The 13,113-nt window shown below is 47.9% G+C and overlaps 1 protein-coding gene across 2 annotated transcripts in view; it reads left to right on the top strand.

Annotated features, from left to right (window-relative positions):
* Nucleotides 1-13,113, top strand: part of MCUB (mitochondrial calcium uniporter dominant negative subunit beta) — a 28,235-nt gene that overhangs the window by 889 nt on the left and 14,233 nt on the right. The gene's annotated exons all lie outside the window — the stretch shown is intronic.

The raw sequence follows: 13,113 nt of genomic DNA, 5'->3' as shown, positions 1-13,113 counted from the left end.
CATCGAGAAAAACTCCAATTTGGAAAAAAAAAAAAAAAAATGCTAAATAGGAAATCTTGTTCATTTCCTAAAGTAGAAGTGTTGGGAATGTATTAATATAGCCTGCTTTTCATATGTGCAGTCCTGAGTTCCAACTTTTCTACAGAGCCATTAGCATGATAGATGACGAAGCACGTTTACTGACTTTGCCCCTTCCTGTTTTCATCTTTGGGTGCCTTTCTAATTTGTGAATACGTCTCTGCAGAACAGTTAAGGCACTTAAAAAATGTGTTAGTATAAAAAATTAAATGGATGGCCTGTAGTTGTAAACTTCAAGCTAATGGAAAAATGTTAGTGTGCTTGTTTAGCACTTTGGATGTTGATGTCGAGCAGAACGTCAGATCGTGTACATCGTGTCCAGTGCAAACGCTGCTGTGACCATTTGATATATTTCCCCCTGTGCTTTTTTCTGAGGGGTTATATTTGCTCATGTGCATTGCTAGTTCTCCTGTTCATCATAATCATTCAGTCGAAGAAGTGTTTTGCCTCCAGATCTGGAAGGAGAGGTTGGAGCTCCTGTGGTCAGCTCGGGAGAGCAGAGCTTGGTTGCTTGTTGCCTTTGCCCTCGGTGTGTGCTGGTGCAGTCCGTGGCCCATGACCCATAACGGAGATTGGTTTGCCCAGATACCTGCTGGGGGTTTCCACTTGCAGAGCTAGAGGTGATGCTCCTCACAGGGCTGGTCCTCACGTGCTGCCAAGGTGGGTGCTCAGCTGGTACCGTGCTGACAAGCAGGTGTGTAAGTACACGGCATGTCTGTGTGCTCTGGTTTTGACGAATAAATAAGCTGCCCTGGGGACAAATGAACCACTTCAGAGTGCTGGATTTGCTGTAATTTTTCTGTAAAAGCAGGGATTCCTATCCTAAAGAGTGGGATTCTCCACTGTCGTCTTCTCAGCTCAGTACTTAAACCAAATCCACACCTCCTCTGACAGCTCCAATTAGCTGCTCTGCTTTCAGAGCAATGTTTATGCGAATTCCACTTAATTTTATAAAGTTGAATTTTCAGTTGCATGGTTTGATTTGAGTACACGGCTTTTTTATCTTGCTGAGAAGCGTTGGGTGTTTATCCAGGCACGTAGTTCTTGCAGCGAAGTGCGGCGTGTCGTTGTGTTCCTTGGGCAGCCCTCGGTGTTACTACCCATAATATTATTCCCAGCAGGACGCGGTTCGTTTTGGTGGAGTCCCAGATTTGTAATGCTGCAGTTATTTGGTATGTGGCGAGGCCCAGGGGTTGCCAGCTGTTTCTCTTCCCACTTGGCTTGCAGGTTTTAACTCCCGCTGCTCGTGCTGTGCTCAGAGAAACACGCAGAGGCCACGGCTCTCGGCGAGGAAGAATGCCTCTCACCACGCCACGACGGAGAGTGGATGTGTTAACACAGGATCGAGCTTGAAATTGCCATTTTTCCTTGTCTTTTCATGAACAATTCAAGCCAGACAACATTGCAGGGGCTGATTTATTTACTTTTTTTTTTTTTTTTCTTTTTAAGCTGATCTAGTTAGACTCGGCACCGCAGGGAAACTAAAATTGTGTTGCTTTTTGTGGCCGTTCCTATGCACGAGGCTCGCGGTTCAGTTCGTGCAGTGGGGACCTGCAGCAGGCTGCCGGCAGCACCGGGGATGCTCTGCAGCCGTGGGAGATGCAGCCTGTGCTGGGCACTTCCTCCTGGCTTAAAACCAGGTGCACTCGCAAACGCATCGGTGAGAAGTGTTGGGCATTTGCTTCCTTCCCGAGTTAGGATCTCGCCTGTGCTTGTTGCTGAGGAAAAATTTCTTCCTAGTGGCAAACTGCAGCCGGTTGGAGAGCCATTGTGCTTGTTTATCTGCAAAAAAGCAGGCCAGGGAGCTTTTTGTTCTTGTTTTGTCGGTTCCCAGCGCCATCCGTATCTGTCAAAAATGTTTCTTTTAATGCGTTCAGCTGATAAGTCTGTCGACTGCCCCGTTCTTCAGACTGGGTCTAACATTTTACTGTTCTTCCTTTTAATAACTTTTAGTTGTCCTTGTTTACCCCCAAATTACCATAACACTTTGAGCATTAAACATTTCCAGTTTGTTCTTAGGCTTTAGGCAGTGTTGGGAGAAATGCTCTAGATGTGTCCAAACAGCCATGGGATAATATGAAATGTCCCTTTCCTTTTTTCCCCGTGTTTTTCCTTTTACCCCTTCTCTTTTGCTCTGTTGGGATCTGTCAGACGCTCTGCCAAGGCAGCCACCCCAGGGCGTCACAGGCAGCTACCGGAGTGGATTTATCATCGACTGCCCAGGGAAGTGGTGGAGTCACCATCCCTGGAAGTCTTCAAAAGACGTTTAGATGTAGAGCTTAGGGATATGGTTTAGTGGGGACTGTTAGCGTTAGGTTGGAGGTTGGACTCGATGACCTTGAGGTCTCTTCCAACCTAGAAAATTCTGTGATTCTGTGATTCTGTGCGGCTGAGTACCTCACTGCAGTGTGGTTCAAGTCCCTGCTGTGTATTTGCAGCCTATGCAGGCCCTTTGGAAATTGAGGTATAACTGAAGCCAAGAACGGGAATAATTTGTGGCTGCTGGGCGTATCTTTCCCTGTCTTTCCTCCCCTTTCAACAACAAAAGTTTGCGTCGTGATCCAAACCTTGCTTTCTGGTCAGAAGCCGTGTGCTTGTGCTGGAGGAGAACACACAACCCACCGAGCTGTGTATGGAAGGAAGCTCCAACGTGTGAACTGGTAAACAGGAGAGATTTATAGCAGGTATGTAGGGAGGTACACGTCTGGATCGTGGAAATTCATCATCCTTTGTATGTAGGTACTCATGTATGGTTTGTAGTTACTCATGTGTGGGTGCTGCCATAATCCCAGCAGTGCAGGAACCGTGTGTGAATTCTCACCCCTTGTGGGGTGAGGAACACCCGAGGCCGGTGCTGTTCCTTCTGGCACCCCGAGCACGGCTTTGCTGTCAGGTTTTTCTGTACGGGGAAGCAAACTGATGCTGAACCTCTGGAGGATGTCTGAGAAAATTGCTCTGCAAATGTCTGGGGTGCTCTGGAGGTTTACCACAAATCACCGCCGAAGCACTGAGGACTTAATGCTGTTTACAAAAGCCGTGTGTGTTTTAGGAGTATCACTTGCTTGTAATAGTGCTTGTTTTGCTTTTGCTGCTCTGGTGTGTTTGTTTTTTTTTTTTTAATTTGTTTTAAAGCTTAAAGGTCAAAAAGTGAGAGCCTGTTCCAGAGCTCGTAATATCTTCCCGTGAAGGGAAATGAGAGAAAGGGGAATTAGCGGGACGGCCAGGCTCGATGCAGTCCCACTTTCTCCAGCATCTCTTTTTGCCCTGGCGGCGTGCTTGCATGTCTGCAGCAGAGGTGAACTTCTCCTTAGGGTTTTCATTGGCAGGAAGGCTGTTGCAGGTGGGTGAGAAAGCAGCAAGCTCTTCTGAGCCTGGAGGAGGGTCGCTGTCCCTTCGGGGCCTCCTTGGAGTACGGTGTCGATGATGAGAGCTCTCTGCTAAGGGCATCTAGCACCAGCTGCCGCTCCGGGTTGCTTACTTCTCTCTTTTGCTCTTTTCCAGAAAGGTGAAAGGAGGGAGAGGTTCTCTGCGTGTGCCTTGTCTTCAGCCAGGACGCTGGTAAAGACCTCGGCGATGAGGTTTTTCAAGGGGAAGAGGTGGCTTTGTTGTGAGATCAGTTCTGCCAGGCTTACAGCTGCTCACCGTGTCCCGGGCTGAAGCGACGAGCCCAGCGTTGATTCATTTGAGCTCTTTGTTCTCTGAACTTGCGTAGGGAGGCCGGGAAGAGGGCGGTTTCCAGCCCTGCCTGTTCCGTGCTCTGACCTTCTCCGTCCTCGGCTGACCCGTGTGTCCTGGCTCATCCTGAAATTGCACCCAGTGCAGGTGCTGCGTGCTGTCCCCGATGCGCTTGGTGTTTGCCAGAGCAGCTCTGCCTGAAGTCCTGCTTGTAACTGAGCCGCTTTACGAGGGCTTTGGAGCCCGATGGCTGTGAGGATAGATGGCCATATTTGGGTCAGGGCACGCCTGACCCAAAGTCCACGATCCCCAAGTGCTGGGAAATTACAGATTTAGGCTCTTGAAGGTCAGGTCCATCAGTAGCAGAGTAAATCCCTCACGTTAGAGTGGCAGTGTGTGCTGTAACGCTAGAGCTGAAGGCAGCAATAGGAATTGAAGTGGACGTGGCTGGCTGCTTGCCTGCTGAAGATTAAACCCTTTTTGGTCCATAAACCAATTCTTCAGCAGGCTCGTGCTCTGTGAGGACGTGGCACCCGTCAGCAGGCTGGGCAGGCGTGGATAAACAGCTTTGGGCTTGTGTGGTGGTGGCCGGAGGGCACGACCTCTGCTGCTGGTGAGGAAACGTTTAGTCCTCCCCCAGACTGAAACCAGAAAAAGTTGTTCACTGTGAAAACAGGAAACTTCGGCTTTTGAGACCGGTGTTTATCGTGACGAGCACAGTCAGCGCGTCTTCAAAAGGGCAGAAACACTGAGTGCATTATGCACAGGCAAGATCATAACTTACTTTTTTTTTTTTTTTTCCTTCAGAGAAACAATTTCGAAGCAATTATCTTCGCATTTACCGTCTGGTCATTTTAGATCAAAATGGCTTCAGTCTTCACGTTCTGGTCAGATGGAGAGGGAATAAATTAACTGCATATGAGAGATGTGTTGTCAGTTTGCAGTGCAGGCAGCGATTTTATCCTCTCAGCACCTCCCTGCTGTTGCTTAAGAGTAGAGCGAGAGACCACGAGGTCGATTTGGAGATCACAAAAGCATCTTTAAATGTATTTGCCCGAGTGGAGGAGAAATTGCATTACTCTTCTGGCAAACCAAATGCTGTGTGTCGGAAGGAAATCAGTTGGGTCAGACTGCTCTCCTCTGGGTTGTTCTCCGTGGGGGGAATGCTCACCTACCTGTTGTGTGTCACCTGCTGTACCACAGTGTTCACAGAATAACGTTGCCGTGGTTTTTGCAAGTTTTTTTTTGTTTGTTTTTTGTTTCTGAGACCTGTCCCATTCTCGGTACCTTCTCGTGTTGCTTGATGTCCTTCGCTTGCTTCTTGAACCTGGGTGCTGAAGGTTTGGTGCTGAAGGCTGGGTGCTGAAGGTTTTCCTTGCCCAGAAGTGGAGCCAAGGTTTTGGCTAGCCTGGTGTACCTGGTTGAACAGGCGTGTTTGTGAACGGGCAAGTTTTAAGTTAATTGCAGTAAGCGAAGACGGATTAAACCGCCCGAAAAATGGTAGGAGATGACAAAGCCGCTGTGTAACCACAGGGTAGCTCAGTTTCCTTTTCTGCAGATCCTGTTTCTGCCTTGCCCAGAAGAAGGAAAGAAGATGAAGGTGAAGGGAGAGATTGCAAAGAGTGAAAGGAAAACACAGCTACAACAACAGCAGCCTGGTGGAGGTGGATGAAACACACCTGTAACAGAAATGTAATGCCTGAAGGTGGGAGTTTACTGCACCAGGAGCACAATAAATGCTATGTGAGGAGCTGAAGTCACGATCTGGCTGTGCCCAAGGACAGCAACTCTGAATCCACTGAGCACTGCTGGTCAAGGGTCTTGACTCCCACTACGAGCATGACTCCCACTAAGATTTTTAACTAAAAGCAGGAAGTCTGCTAAATCTGGGCTGGGAGGGGACTGGGACTGAGGCGCAGCAGCCTGTGGTCTCGAGCAATCTGTTTGCTGCTGCTGCCAGAACCGAGAGTAAGTGCATCTCACCCGCCCTGGCCACGAGTGTGACAGGAGGCACTGCATCGAGCATCAGGGATCCTTCGTGAGGAGCTTCTGTGTGAGGTAACCCCTGGGATTAAACCCACCGTGGTGCCTGTGTTAGGTGTGAGCTTTATTTTAGTTCACGCCTTCCTGCTTGGTCTCTCATGCTGCTGGTTGGATCCCGGATCCATGTTTGTGCATCCTCCAAGGCTGTTTTTAAGTGAACCCCGAGCTATCCAGGCATCACGGTGCCCATGCTCCTGGCACGCATTTTGGCAGCGTGTGATATTCCTACATGCATGATGATCGGGGATATTCCTAGCTGTAGTGCAGCAGGTAGCTGCACGAAGCAACATAATAAGGTAGATGCTATCAGGAGTTATTACCAGCCTGGAACAAAAAGCTTCATGTTGATCATTCATACGCTGATTATCTTGGATGCTGTGTAACACTTAGAAGTCAGGCCCTTAGGTACTGCTCCTGGCTTTTATGGTTTTCCTCCTGGTTTCTAGGGTTTGGAGGAAGCTCTGTGTCAGTGAGCGAGCCTGCTGTGTAGTCCTGCGACTCGAGGGGCTGAGCGTTACGAAAATACTCGGGGCTTTGTGGCAGCTGTCAGACGGGCAGGAAAAACCCAAGTTGAGGAAAATATGCTTGAACCCCAGCAGCACGTACTCGGAGGGAGGGAAATGTTGAACAAAAATGCTTATTCAGAGGTGATGGTGAAAGAACAGAAGTGCTGGACCATCGTGTTGAGCCCAAACTCTCCGTATTGAGCGAGCAGTTTGTGTGCATGGGTCCTGGCTTGTAGCACTGTGCTCTGCTCCGTACAACACCTTCTCTGGGGTCTTTATCTCCCCTCCTAAGTGCAGAGCTGTTCAGGACATCCCTGTTAGTTTAAATCACTGTTTTGGAGCCTTGATGCCTCTGCTGAAACGCGAGTAGTTGGCAGGTTGCTTCAGAGACTCCGGCTGCAGCAGGTAGACACGGAAGAAGGCAGGTATTGAACTGGACTTCAATTGTGTGACTCTGAGGGGAAGTAAAATGCAGACATGGGGAAAACAAGTACAGAGCCTGATCGGCCTCTTGTGCTCTGCAGACCCCCAGAACGAGTGATAAAAGAGCTTTTTCAGTATGCTCATGAATCCGTAGCAAATGCTCACTCGTGGAGCTGGCACGCTACAAAAGCAGATTGCAGCAAAATATGTTGGTGTCAAAGAGATTGGGACTGCTCTTTCCCTTGTGTTTTTCTCCCGTGATGGCACATTGTAAACATCGTCCTGTGTCTGTATTACTCACTTGTTGCTAATTAGATACTTTTTTCTTCATTTGCTAGGGTGTTAGTAAGCCAATTCAGATGTTCTTCAGCACTCCAGGAAAACTCTCTCCAGTCAGAGGGGTGTTTGGTGTAAGCTGCTGCAGCTCCCTCAAGGCTCTGTTTTCTCAAGGAGCTGCAGATTTTCTCATCTGAGAGATACAGGAGTCCTTTTACTGTGCGTTTGTGGGGAATTTAGCTCAACCTTCTTGAGTATTTTGTGTGTATGTGTTTTCATAAGGTCACAACTTGCCAAAAACATCAGGTACTTACTTTCTACACAAAATGCAGTGGCTCTGTGTATGTGCCTTCCATTGTTATTTGAGCCCTTGAGGTGCATTTGGGTTGTGTTTTTTCCAGGCTTTCATAGCCAAGGAGATGTGACGTTGTTTCCTGAGAACTGAGATTCATGTCCTGTAGATAAGCAATTCCTGAGATATGAAAAAAAATAGCACAGGAATTTGGAAAGTGTGCCCATCTGTGGGTGGCTGATGGGTCTGATTGCGTCCTGGGACTGGGAGTTTAGTTTTTACCTTGGTCAGATGTGTTGACCGAAGTTAAAGGTTGACTTGGCTGAATGCAGAAGGCGTTGTCTCGGAGGAGGAGGAGTTTCAGCACCAAACTTTTGAGTTTTGTCAGCTACAAAGATCAGAGTTTCTTCAAAACTGAAGGAAAGTCAGCTTTTTGATGCCAATGAAGTAGATGAAGGTCCTAATTTCGCCCAGGTTGCAATGGAAAACGGAGTCTTGAGCTTTGTTTTAAACCTTTTCCAGCCATGAGCCCTGTTATTTACTGGTTGTGCTCAGGATTTTTTGCTTCGTGTTCTGGTTGCAGCTGCAGAATGCCCGTCCTTGCCATGAGCGTGGCTGTCAGGCTGCAGCTCCCTGTAATGATGAGGGGTCAGAGGTGCTGTAATCCCTGCCCTGCGGAGCTGTGGGTGCTGCCAGGACTCAGGGGCATCCTCTGGGAGCTGCAGAAATCTGGGCTGCTCTGTGCTTGCTGCCAGCCTTAGCCCATAGCCCCAGGGGCCTGGAGTTGGATGACTTTTTCCGTGCCTGTTCCTCCCTGCCCTGCTCTATATCTGGCTGATCCGAAGCTGCAAAATGTCACCCCTCTGTCTCCTCCAAGTAATTTTGAAGAAGAAGAATTGTTCTCCCTCTCAGCTCACAGAAAGAGCAAATTTTTTTTTTTTTTCCTGACGTGGGGAGCTGAAATTCCTGGAGCAACAAGAGCAGAGCAAACAAACATCCAGGCGATGCCTTATGTGAACAGACAGGAGGAGGAACTGGAATTCACCTTGGATTAAACTCTGTTTTAGTCTTCTGGCAGGATCTGTGTGCATCCAGTTGGGAGAATACACCTGTGTTGCTGAATAAGATACGCTACCCGCTTCAGCCCTGTGGGGAAGATCAAAGCATGATGCCAAAGCATAGTTAAGGAGAACGAAGCTGAGGAGTAGGCTGACATTATTGCAGTGGTTAATTATTTACCTGCAGCGGGCTGCTCTCAGTCTCCTTTTTCTGCACCCATCAGCATCGTAAGGTAATAAACCACGCAGAGATCGCGTTTCTCTGGGGAAGGGGTTGCAAAGGGCCCTGCTTCTTGAGCAAGGCCAATTAATGTCTGGTTCTTTTTTTTAAAAAAAAAAAAAAAAAAAAAAAAAGGAAAGAAAGAAAGGAATATATTAAATATTTGTTGAGAGTCTCCAGAAAACAAAGTTTCTGCTTGAGCTGTACAGTTGGTGAAGCACAGTCTGCTCACTTCTGTGAACATGGTAAAGTGGACATGAAGGTAGTGGCTTGATGGGGTTGGATTTTGCTGCTGAAATTAAACAGCAAGTCCTCTTTAGCCTGCTGTTTGCAAAAGAAACAGTTTTTAAGCCCATTCTCCCAGTGATGGTTTGTGTTCGTGTTACATCGGTGGGTGCGGAGACCAGGCAAGGGCTTCTCTCCTTGTGGTTAACTGCTTTTGCACCATGGCTATGGGTTTGACAGCTTGTTTTGGTGTTGTCACAGCATTTTCACCCCTGAAAAGAAAGGTTTTAATAATGAGGACACCGTGTGAATATGCTGGGGTGCTGGGAAAGACCAGTGTCCTTTCGGGTTGTGTGTGGGGGAGGAATTGTGTCAGGGGACAGGGGGATAAGAGTGCTCACACGGCAGTACCTGAAATAGTCAATTTGCTTTCAGGCTTCTTGGTACCATCAAGATCCCGATGATTGAAGGGAACTCACAGGCGGTGTAAATGGTTGGAAGCTGCAGAGATTAATTTATTAGGAATCACTTAGGGATTAAGTAGACATAAATGGCCTAAGCAGTGAATACGGGGTTGATAAATCTCACAAACGTGAGAGGTGAAAGCACAGGAGATAGAAAGGAGCTGCCTTTTGTGGCTTCAGTGCCGTGCCTTCTTCTGGATGTGTGATCTGCCACGCAGACAGCAAATCGGACAGCACTGCAACCAAACACACACAAAAATAAAACCACCAAGGTGCTTTGATCAAAACAGAACTGAATCAACACAATTATGCAGATTTCTTAATATATATATGTAACAGATTTAAAATGAAGACAGATGGACAGTCCAAAATGCAATGATTTTGTGAGCTGTTAGTATTTTTCTCTGCTGGGGTGAAGCTGAGGTGCTGGCATGAGGAAGCACACGGTGCTGTTTCATAGGTGCTGCAGACACGGCGCACGGGGTTTGTTCTTTGCTCCCCCACGGGCTTTGTGTGTTACCTTTCTGAGCCTTTCCAGCTGCGGTGCTGTTTGCTTTCTCCTCATCTGGATAAAGGATGTGGTTGTTCTGCCCTGCCTGCAGCGGGTGTCTGGGGATCAGAGACAGAGGCGCTCAATTAGCCTGAGAAGAGACTTCTAATCAAGTTATCTCTAAGTGCTCTAAAGACTAAAAACACGTTTCCTGCCTCCAACCATTCATCTTTTCCAAAAACATTTAAAAAAAAAAAAAAAAAGGCTTTTGGCAGCCTCAGTGCCTTGTGGTTGAGCCCTGCCAGCTGCTGGGTGCGGGGACGAGCTGTCTGCCGGCTGTGCCTGAGCACCCAGCAGCTGACGGCAAAACAGGAGGCACGAAGACACCGAGCATTCACCCCGTTTCCTCCTGAGGATGCAAACTGTGAGTGCAGATAGATGCCTTAATAAAAATTCGGTCTCTCACTTGTGTTTTTCAAAGGTTTTGGAGCGCCCAGGCTTGTCATCTGACCCCCGTTTCAGTGGAAGCCTGGCTGATTTTCCTTGCAGAGTAAGTCTTTGCCTGCCACTATGAAGTGTCCATCTCAAAAAAAGCTGCTGAATACGTTTCTTGCCCCACTGCAGTAGCTTTAATTTCCTTTCTGTCCCATTAATGCTTCTTCTGTGCTGTTAGAATAAAATGAAAACCAATGAAAGAAGCAAAAGGTAGAGTGTTTGGGGAGAAAGCTCGGGTTCGGAGGAATCGGATGCGTCTTGGGAGAAAGGAGCAGGCCGTCGGTGCGCCCTGTGGCCTGCAGATGGTGGTTGGCTTTGCTGTGCTCGGGTGTTACTCAAGTTCCTGGATCTGTGCGTGTCCCAGCCCTCTAAATCTGTGTCTGCAAATCTTCATTTGAGCCTTTTGGGTATTTGGCCTGAGCCTTCTGGAAACTGGTATGTAGTCAGCTAGGCCAGAGACTCTCCTTTTAGGAAAAAGGCTTTTTCCTTTCAGAGGACACTTGACTTCTACTTACTTGTTGTGCCTATTTTGCTTTTCTGATCTGATCTAAGATGTACAGGTTCCCGTAGGTGACTTCTTCAAGACTCAAGGAAATGCTGTGGAGCACCTGAGGCTGCCTGGGCGAGCCGCAGGAGCAGTGTGGCTGCAGAGCAGCCCTCCCAGCAGAGGTTCCTCGAACCCTTTCTGCCCTTCTCCTGGTGGATCTGTCCCTCTCTGCTGCACGAAGCTCCTGCAGCACCGCTGGTTGTCCTTGTTACGGAAGGTCTGCCTAAAAATAGTAAAACACAGATGAGATCTTAGGGGTGGTTAGAAGGCAAATTGGGAGTCAGGGGAGGGTGTCACCACAGGTACAGTGGCACTGGCGCTGGATGTGAGATTGAGGCACGTGGTAGTGTGCCTGAGAAGTGTGTGAGACTTGCACTGTGCACTTAATGCCATTGAATTTAATGTTTTAATAATGATGCTGGAACAAACATAGCACATCAACCACAACTTAAACAACACCAATACATAACTGCGTCCGGCGAGAGTAAATACCTGACATCTTCGATGCCAGCTGTGCAGAGCGTGAGGCAGAAGCCAGACGGATGAATTTGAGCTGGAAGACTAATAGTTGTGCAATGAATTTGCTGCTTAAGAAGCTGCCTTCCAGCCAAAAGCACTAGGCTCTTGATATTACAACTCATCTCTTGATAATGCTTATTATTATTATTATTCTCACCTAGTAAACTCCCATGTAAAGCTGCTGGAAACACAGGAGGAAGGAGCAAGGAATAATAGCACGGTGGAGACGGAGGCTGGTAGAGAAATGTGAGGCTTCAGCATCTCTTTTGGACGGGTGAGACCGGGCAGCCCCTGCCCAGGGAGCTGACGGTAGCTGCCTGGGTACCTGTGTGAGCTTTTCCCCTTGCTGCTTGGCTGCTGTTCGGGGAGGTGAGGCTGGAAGGCAAGCAGTAAGGCTCTGCAAGCAATGAACACACTTGTTTGGCAGCAAAACAGGGATGGATCGTGTTGAATAAGCCCCAAATAATGTCACCGTTCCTTACCAGAAGAAAATCTTGAAGTGAATTGGGAGTTGGCTGAGCCCTGTCCACATGGTTTTCAGGGTTTCATTGACCTGCCAGTTAATGTGAAACTCTGGCTACAAAGGCTTCTTTGATTCGCTGCTTTAATCCTCGAGAGATAACACTTAGTGTTTGACGTAGCCTGGCTGTCCACGGAGGAAAAAATTGAGTCCTGGGTCCCTTAAAGTCAGTAAGTGGTTTTACTTCCGACTCCACTTCGCCTACGTGTGAATGATGAACTGGGAAACAAAAGTGAGCTCTGTTTAAAAACGGCGCTGAGAGACTTCAGAGACTTCACTGATTGCTGGGGAACCGCCTGCAGCTGTCGGCGTAGGATTTCAGACCAGAAAGGCAAGGAAGTCACTCAGTCGCTCGCTGTTTGGCAAAGGCTCTGGGTTCTGCCTGGTGTGCAAGGAAGCAGGTGATCATTCATCCTGTAACGGGGGCATGACAGAGCAGGCTGGCTTGACCAAGGGGAGAAGAAAATAAGCAGTTTTCTCCTGATTGCAGGGAGTTTGTAAGCACCTAATCATGTTTGTGCTGTATGAAACCTTCTGCTATTACCTCTATTGCATTTCATCTGTGATTTATATTCCCGGAGCCGATTCTCCTGGTAAAATGCACTTGAAAAATTGTCTTCCTCCTTTCTGCAGGAGTCTGCAGAAGATGCTATAACCCGTTTAAAATCCTGATGCTTGACAAACCTGCGGTAGGAACCAATAAAGCCTAATGGAGCTACTGATACACTGATGGGTAATAGCTACTAAATTCTACCTGTCATATTCATAAATAAGATGTCAGCGAAGTGGGAATCCCAGAGTACCTGAGCTCAGTGCTGCCGTGTGTTTCGGGGGGCTGAAGGAGCGTTTCGGGCAGGCATCTCGCTGCGTTGTGCAGGCAAACTGTGCTGATGTGCTGTGATGCATCGCGTGCAATTCTTTCTAGTAAAAAATGAAAAATGAAAGCTCGTAACAGAGCTCTCTGCCGTCCTCCTGTGTGTAATGCTCTGCTGCTTGGCTGATCGAACCAGGCATTTGATTATACTCAGTTTTTATTACTGCAGAGACTCAAATTAAGCTTTCCCTGTGGTTGTTTACGCGAACTTCAATCCGCGTGTATCCGCGATAGCGCGTTTGGGTGCTAACTCAACAAATTAATTCGCCTGCTTTCAACCTTTAATAAAAAGTAAGCTTTATCTGTGGCATTTTGAACAGAGGAGAATTAATTCAGGTAGCGCTGGCGGTGCTCCGTCACTCAGCCACAGGCAGAGGCACCCGTGGCTCTCTCCTGAACTCACCGAGG

This window comes from Netta rufina, assembly GCF_964035555.1.
Source record: "Netta rufina genome assembly, chromosome: 4".
Lineage (NCBI taxonomy): Eukaryota > Metazoa > Chordata > Aves > Anseriformes > Anatidae > Netta > Netta rufina.
This window is presented reverse-complemented; position numbering and strand designations above follow the sequence as displayed.